This window comes from Ceratotherium simum, chromosome 25, assembly GCF_057802395.1.
Source record: "Ceratotherium simum simum isolate JZ-2026a chromosome 25, ASM5780239v1, whole genome shotgun sequence".
NCBI lineage: Eukaryota > Metazoa > Chordata > Mammalia > Perissodactyla > Rhinocerotidae > Ceratotherium > Ceratotherium simum.
The window spans coordinates 8,483,020-8,491,813 of record NC_141924.1 but is presented as its reverse complement, the minus strand read 5'-3'; the positions used below and the strand labels follow the sequence as shown (position 1 = coordinate 8,491,813).

Below are 8,794 nucleotides of genomic sequence, written 5' to 3'. Positions count from 1 at the left end.
TTGAGAGTTCTTTATATATTCTAGGCAGGTTCTTTATTAGATATATAATTTGCAAATATTTTCTTCCAGTCTGTGGCTTATCTTTCTATTCTTTTAGCAGTGTCTTTAGAAGAACAGAAAAATTTAATTTTGATGAAGTCCAATTCATCAATTTTTTTCTCTTATGGGTCATGGTTTGGGTGTTATATTCGAGGTATCTTTGGTTAATCCATGGTCACAAAGATTTTCTCCTATGTTTTCTTCTAGAAGTTGTACAGTTTTGGGTTTTACACTTAGGTCTATGATTAATTTTGAGTTAATTTTTGTATATGGTGTGACATATGAATTGAAGTCAATTTTTTTCTATATGAATATCCAATTATTTGAGGACCACTTATTAGAAAGACTGAATTGTATTTGCACTTTTTCAATTTTACAATTTTATTGTTTTTTTATTTTATTTATTTATTTTTATTTTTATTTTATTTATTTTATTTTTATTTTTTATTATTTTTTTATTTTACAATTTTCATCCACTGAATTGTATTTGCACTTTTGTCTAAAATCAGTTAACAATATATGGGTCTATATCTAGATTCTATTCTGTTCCATCTGTCTTGATATCAGCAATCTCATACTGTCTTGATTACTGTCCAACATTGCTTTTTTCAAAATTGTTTGGCTATTCTAGGTCTTGGCGTTTCCATATGAACTTTAGAAATAGCATATTGATTTCAACAACAACAACATTTACTGGAATTTTTGTTGCAATTACACTGAATATATAGATCGATTTGAGGGTGGAATTGACATCTTACAATGTTAAATCTTCTGATAAATGACCATGGTATATCTCTTCATTTATTTAAATCTCATTAATCTTTAATTTCTATCAGAAATGTTTTGTAGTTTTTAGTGTACAATCTTGTACACATCTTTTGTCGGATTTTCCCCTAAGTATTTCGTATTTTTGATGCTATCACAAGTGGTATTTTTTAAAATTTCAATTCCCAATTTTTCATTGCTTTTATATAGAAATATAATTGATTTTTTAATAGACTTTATTTTTTAGAGTGGTACACAGAAATATAATTGATTTTTATGTATTCATCTTGTTATCCTTCAACCTTACTATACTCTGCTAGCTTTTTGGATGATCTCGTAGGATTTTATACACAATCATGTTGTCTGCAAATAAAGACAATTTTACTTCTCCCTTTTCAATTGGTTTTCTTTTACTTCTCTTTCTTGTCTCTTTACTTCTCTTTCACTGTCTAAAACTTGGAGTGCAATGTTGTGTAGAAGTGATGAGGGCAAACATCTTTGCCTTATTCCTCAACTTAGGGGGAAAGCATTCAGTATTTTACCATTGAGTATATTGTTAGCTCTAGGTTTTCATAGATGCCCTTCATTAGGTTGAGGATGTTCCCAGCTAGACCTAGTTTGCTTAGAGTTTTTTTCAGAAACGTGTGTGGGTTTTGTCTAGTGTTTTTTATGCATTTATTGAGATAAGTGTATAGTTTTTCTTTTTTACTCTGTAAATAAGGTGAAATTATATTGTTTGGTTTTTGAAGGTTGAACCAACCTTGCATTCCTGAGGATAACTCCTCTGGTAATGATGTATTATGCTTTTTTTTTTTTTTGAATGGTGGAACTATACTTTATTTTGGTATCTGTTTTTCTAAGTTATATACATGAGCATCATATATTATTTAGACAATAAAAAGTTAAGCCACAATACACAACACTGTTAATATTACTATAGGTTGCCAAATGGTGAATTAGGATATAAAGTAATTATCCCCCACTTTTTAATTCCTGAATTTCGTTAGTTATGCCTTCTTTCCCCCCCAACCCATTTTTTTAATGAGGTAACATTGGTTTATAACATTATATAAGTTTCAGGTGTACATCACTATATTTCTATTTCTGTGTACACTACATCATGTTCACCACCCAAAGCCTAATCACCATCCATCACCATAAACATGTGCCCTGATACCCCCTTTCACCCTCCTCCCTTCCCCCTTTCCCTCTGGTAACTACCAGTCTAGTCTCTGTATCTATGTGTATTATCCTTTTTATATGTTGTTGGTTTCACTTTGATGAGATTTCATTAATAATATTTGCACTATGTTTATGAAGGATGTTTATCTGTAGTTTTCTTGTGTCATCTTTGTCTGGTTTTGGTATCAGATAATGTTGCCCTCATAGAATGAATTAGGAAATATTCCCTTCTCTTTTTCTGGAAGAGTTTGTGTAGAATTTATATTATTTCTTCCTTAAAAGTTTGGTATAATTCACTAGCGAAGCCATATGGGCCTGAAGTTTTCTTTGTAGAAAGGCAAATAAATTCCATGTTTTTAATAGATATAGCGTTATTTGGGTTATATATTTCTTCTTGAATGAGCTTTGGTATTTTGTGTCCTTTAAAGATTTTTTCGGGCCGGCCCCGTGGCTTGGCGGTTAAGTGCGTCCGCTCCACTGCCGGCGGCCCGGGTTCGGATCCCGGGTGCGCACCGAGGCACCACTCCTCCAGCCATGCTGAGGCCGCGTCCCACATACAGCAACTAGAAGGATGTGCAGCTATGACAGACAACTATGTACTGGGGCTTTGGGGGAAAAATAAATAAATAAAATCTTTAAAAAAAAAAAATAAAGATTTTTTCGATTTCATCTGTGTTGTCAAACTTACTGGCATAAGTTTGACAACATTATGGCATAGCATTGTTCATAATATTTCCTTATTATCATTTGAGTGTCTGTAGAAACTGTATGAATTGTTGCCTTTATTATTCTTGATATTGATCATTTATGTCTTATTTCTTTTTTTCCTGATCTTTTCTGTCTAGAGGATTATACATTTTATTGATCTCACAAAGCCAGCTTTTAGTTTTATTGGTTTTTTGTATTGCTTTTCTGTTTTCTGTTTCACTTATTTCTACTCTGATCTTTTTTATTTTCTTTCTTGTTCTTGCTTTGGGTTCATTTGTTTTTGCATTTCTAGTTTCTTAAGGTATAAACTGAGGTCATTGATTTGAGACATTTCTTATTTTCTAATATAGGTATTTTAGTACTATGAATTTCCCTCTTGGTACTGCTTTAGCTGCATCCCAAAAATTTTGATATTTTTCTCATTTTTATTCAGTTCAAAATAGTTTCTAACTTTCCTTTTGATTTTTTGTTTCACCCATATGTTATTTAAAGGTGTTTTGTTTACTTTCCAAATATTTGGGTATTTTCCAGGGATCTTTCTGTTACTGACATCTAATTTAATTCAATTGTAGTTAAGGAACACACGTGAACTGACTTGACTCTTTAAAAATTATTCAGGCTTGTTTTATGGCTATAATAAGGTCTGTCTTGGTAAATGTTTCGTGTGTTTGTGAAACTAAGGCATTCCTCAGTTTTAGCCATCCATAGTTTTGTAATTATTATTTAGTTATATTTATAGTAATTTGAGGATGGTAGAAATTATTATTTTGAGTCAAAAGATGTCTATTTGTTGTCTTCAAGCTTCTCAAGGGCAGGCTCTGTGTCCTGTTTAGCTTTCGGTCCCCTCGGCATTGTTCCTGGCCCCAAATGGAAGCTCAGCAGACACTGGTTGAATGAATGGATGAATGGATGACACTTAGAAGTTGTCAGGCTGTGTTCTTCTTTTGAATTCAGAAAATGTGATTATTGTGTTATGTGACAAGACTGAATCTTACACCTTTGTGTTTTTGTGTCCCTACAGGACCTTGCATAGAGTTTGGCACATTATAGGTGCTCCGACATTGTTGATGGCATTGAATGGAACTGAAGAGATACCTACAGACGTGCTGCCTCTGACTGGTGGGGATTTAAACCCACCCTGAGGCAAGTGAGAAATTGCTCTGGTGAAGGTTTGAGAGGTTGTCCTGTCATAAAGCCCCCTAAGACATGACGTGACACATAGACACCACTCTCCATGTGAAAGGGAGGGGCTGTGAACTGGACTACCAGACTCAGCTGGGCTCCAGTGCCCTTCTTAGGCTTGGTCCTGGAGCCTGAGGGGAGGTGAGCAGGCTGCCTTGACACTGATATGGTCAAAGGATATTCTACAAATCATTAACGTCATCAAGGTTGGCATATTTGCTAAGCAAGCTCGAAAGGCTGCCCTCAGTAAACCACCCCCAAGCAGGTGAAAATTGTGTTTATGACTCCTAGCCTACCTTTTCTGTATCCTTTCCTACTTGGCATCCCCTTCTCCCCTCTTCTCCTCTCTCTCAGAACTCATTTTCTCTCCTTTCCGCAACTAGACCTCATCTCAGAAGAAACCTAATAACATCACTCATACCAAGTAATAAAAGGCTAACAAAGCTTACTGTTGAATACATTGCTGGCAGTGTTACCAGATGAGGTGATTCAGAAGGGAGATGATGTAGTGTTCCTCAGAGAGGTGAAGTGAGCCGAGGCCTGAAAAGGACTCACTAGATGGATTTGATGACCTAGGAGCATATGGGTGACCTTGGTGAGAGAGGTTTCAGAGGTTGAGAGGGACAGAGACAGATTGAAGGGGTTGTGGAGTGAGGGAGAGGTGGAGAGGAGTGAAAACATCCATGTAGACAGCTCCTTCAAGGAGACTTGTCTAGGGTAAGGGACAATTAAGACAGTAGCTGGAGAAGGGATTTGGGTTCAAGGGAGAATTTTTTTTTTTTAATGGAAGAGACAAGAAATGTGTTTAAATGCTGATATGAAGGACTGAGAAGAGAAGGAAAGGCTGAATACACAAGTGGGAGAGGGGCCCCTCAAACACCCAGGTTGTGAGAAGACCAGATGGAATGGAGTGCAGGAGTGGGGCTAGCCTCAGAGCGGGGAGGACAGCCTCCTCCCTGAAGAGGAAATGTGAAAGCAGAAAATGGATTGGTTTGGTGGCAGAAAGTCAAGGGAACTCCCCTCTGATGGTGCCTGTGTTCTTTGCCGAAATTGAGGAAGGCAGAGATGGGGTTGGAGGTTTAAAGAGAGATTCTGAAATAGTCCCTGTGGAGGATGGGAAGATGACTTGGGAAATGGAGGCTTGGTGGGCCACACTGAGGGCCCAGCTCACATTGGAGACCTTGACTTAACAACGGTGTCAGTTTGTATGGAATTCTGACACTGATGGGGGGATTCCAGACACAGAGGTTATTTTGAGGAGGATAGGGAATCTCCCCCAATACTCCCAAAATTATTCCAAAAATGCTGCATAACACAGAAAATACTTTAAAATGTTAGCAGTTTTTAATCCTGATTATTTACTATTGTAGTTAGCCACCTACACCTGGGGACATTTTACACCAAATGTTCAATAGAGCTATATCTTTTTCCTTAATCCTATCCCAACCCTCTTTTCCCATCCTGATTCCCTGGAATCTACCTCTCTAGCTCTAAGGGTACTGAAACCATCTTTTGTTTGGGGCAGAGGTCTTGGGAGAAATTCCTGAGCGTTTTCCAAGCTCCTAGTTCTAGCCCACTCCATCCTGAGTCTGACCTCCAGCAGGCCAACCCCTGGCTGAGCCCTGCCGGTGAGGTCCTTGCCATTCCCCCAACTGCCTCTGGCCTATTGGGATCCCTCCAAGCCATGGTGTAGAGGAACATTGGGTTCCTGGGCCTGTGTGATGCACTGACTGTGGCCCATCTTCTCTTCTTGGACTGAAAATGGTGTTTGGTCTATGCTGCCAGAGAGAGAGGCAAAGTGTGGTTGGGCCCTGTTACCATGCCTGGAACAATCAGAAAGGGGGACCCCTACTTGGGCCCAAGAGGCAGGGAAAATAGGGTTTTCTATTCCCCTGTCCCTGATTGTTACAGTGTCCCAGGGTCTCAGGGTCAGGATGGAGGGCCTGGTCCTTGCAGGGGAGACATGCCTGTGTGTGTGTGTAGGCAGGTAGCCACCATCCTGGTAGTGCCAAGACGCTCTGCTTGTGCCAAGGGAGGGGGTCCCAGAAGAGGAGGTTCAGTCATGGGATATTATTTCTAATCTGGTTGTGGCATCTGTCAGTCCAGAGTAGAGAGGGCTTTGGAGGGCTGCTGGGAGAAGAGTTAATCCGGTGCTGAATGAGCAACTAAGAAGGACCCATGTAAACAAGTAAAGGAGGATAGGAGACAGGAGGGGATCAGGGGGTCCTTGTGTGCTCCAGGCACCAAGTTTGACTTTTGAAGTAGGCTGACACACAGAGTCATGGCAGCCAGTCATCAGAGAGCCCAGGCTGAGCCCTGTTACAGCTGATGGATTGATTCATCCAGAAGTGTTGATTGGACACGCCCTGGTGGAGTAGGTCCTGGGGCTCAGATTGGGGAGGAAAGCCAGGACCACTGGTGAGGGCACGGGAGACCCCAGCCTCCTACTCAGCTCTGCTTTCCTTCCAGGCTCTACAGGACCCTGTATGTAGCACAGATCTTCCTTCTTATAGGTAAGGGCCTCAGTGCTGGGGTGAGTTGGGGATGAAACTGGTTCTCCCCTCAGAGCTACCTCAGTCTCCAGGTGCCACCAGGGCTCTCAGAGACCCCCTCCTGAGGTTGCCAGGTACCTGGCTCGCCAGGAGCTCTACTCTGCTCGGAGCCAAAGCTGGCCTTCTTTCTCCCTTTCTTCCCTCTGCACCTTCATAGTGAACCTGGGATTTGAACCCATGTCTAACTCTAAACCCCATACTTCCTCCCGCCAGCCCCCCCCGCAAATAAACTAAAAAACCCACACAACATAATAACATCCTACAGCAGTGATCTTCAAATATTTGCTTGCATACATTTGGAAAAACAATATATCCCCTCACACATTTTTTTTTTTTTAAGGACAACTTTTATTGCTACCAGAGGCTTTTATCATCAGTACATGGTTCTGACCTGCAATACCTTCTTCAAACTGCACAGGGAGCTCAGGATCCAGAAGTCGTTAAGAGAAATACAGGTAGGCTGGGAGGCAGGGGGAATAACTTTTACCGAGAAAATCCTAATAGCTTAACATAAAACTAGGGTACTGAATTCAATTACATGTTACAGACGCCAATCATAGAGCTGCTCCAACATCTACACAGTCTCTCCTACTGATTATATATGAGTGAAAACTGATCAGTTACAAAAAAAAAAATGTAATTTTAGTCGTTACATGTTTCTTTGGTGAGCACTTGGATATATTAACTTTATCACAAATTCTTTTATACAACTGTCAAAGATGCTTTCAACAAATCTGTCAGTGTCCTAATTACATGCCACTTTTAAGCTTCACTTTAAGATAAACAAAAATGAAAACAATTTTGTTTCCAAACTCTAGAACTTGAAATGAGACTAACACAACAATCAACGTGGTAATGTGAGTCCTTTTTCTATTAATACCTCTGATTCATATGGGGCAATTTTCAAGTACCGTTTTCAGATTAATTAGGATTTGAATTATAGATTAAACATGGCTGTCACAATGAAATAATCTGTTCACTAAATTGCTAAAAAATAATTTTGAGGGTTTCCTAATCAGTGGAAATCAGGCTATAGATCAACATGCATAAAATTCATTAAGTATTCAATGAAGAAGCAAGCAAAAGCAAGAGGCAAGTTAAATCAGGACGTTGGGGACAGGGTTTGCTAGCTATGAACTTTGAAACTTTTAAAAATATCAAATGTGAATTTTTGACACGGGGGCAATCTACATTTTAGCAGAGAAAAAAGTGGAACTGACCAACACTACAAAGAAAGTATGTCAAAAAAAAATTGGGGATCTTTTGAATTTCACACTTTTTTTGGTCTTTAAGTGCTTAAATAATGCTGAATTATAATTAGCCACACAAGGAAACGGGTTTTTTTTTGTTTTTATGGCTCACTTCAAATCAGCCTGAAAAGGTATACACATTTATATAGCCTCTCCTAGTTTTCCACGTTCCCATTCCTATAGTCGACCTTAATTTGCACTTGAAGTTCAACACCTGAAGCTACATGACAGAAACAGGCTGCAAAGGTGGACAAGGGGAAGCATGTCCCTCTTGCCTTGATAAATCAGTGCCACACACAGGACCCACATTTTCAGAAGCATTATCTTCGTTATAGAGCCGTTTGATTCCATCGTAGAAGTCATCCACTTCCATTTCCTCTACTTTGCGTTTAGCAGAGGTATGCTTGCACCCACTGGCCGCTGGGAGATGATGGCAGAAGGCTGCTGTACCTCTGACTGGCACTTCTGGTTTGCTGTTGTCCTTGGAGAAATCTGGGCCTGGGACAGAGGAGGGATGTAATCTGAACACTCCTTTGTCACAGGTCACCAGGGTGTGCTTGAGGGGCTGGTAGACATAAACGGAATTTAGAGGCAGGGAAGACTGTAGAGTAGAAAGGTGATGTGCCACAAGCTCCCGACAGTGGATCAACTGGGAGCTATCCATCTGTGCTTTCTGAAGCAGTTCAATTGTAAGAGGAAGCCAATCAGGAATGAGTTTCTCCATTTCCAAACTAACCATGGCCAGAGCAAGCATGGATACTTTGAATTGCAGAAGTTGGTTGCAGGCCATCCAGTGAAGTAGTTGCTTGGTAAGGACTGACAAATGTTGAGACGGGCTCAGTTTGGGCAAACTGAAAAGTAACTGAGGTCTAGTTGACACTGCAATGGCATGAAAAATGTCCCCTCACACATTTCAAGTTAATACCTAACATCTTTCACCACAAGTTTAAATAGTTTAAAAGTATATGATTTCTGGAATATTATAAATATTGGTATTTAAAAATAATTACATCCCTCTTTTCAATGGTTTAACAAGTCTTTCTTCACCTTCCTGCAGGAGTGGTATACTACTATTTTCACGGGTCTGTGGGGAAAAACAGCCCCGACGACGAGATT

At 39.7% G+C, this 8,794-nt stretch overlaps 1 pseudogene; it reads right to left on the bottom strand.

Moving 5' to 3' along the window:
- Positions 1-6,752: 6,752 nt before the first annotated feature.
- On the bottom strand, positions 6,753-8,573 carry LOC106803056 (cyclin-I pseudogene; annotated as a pseudogene).
- Between the last annotated feature and the right edge of the window lie 221 nt (positions 8,574-8,794).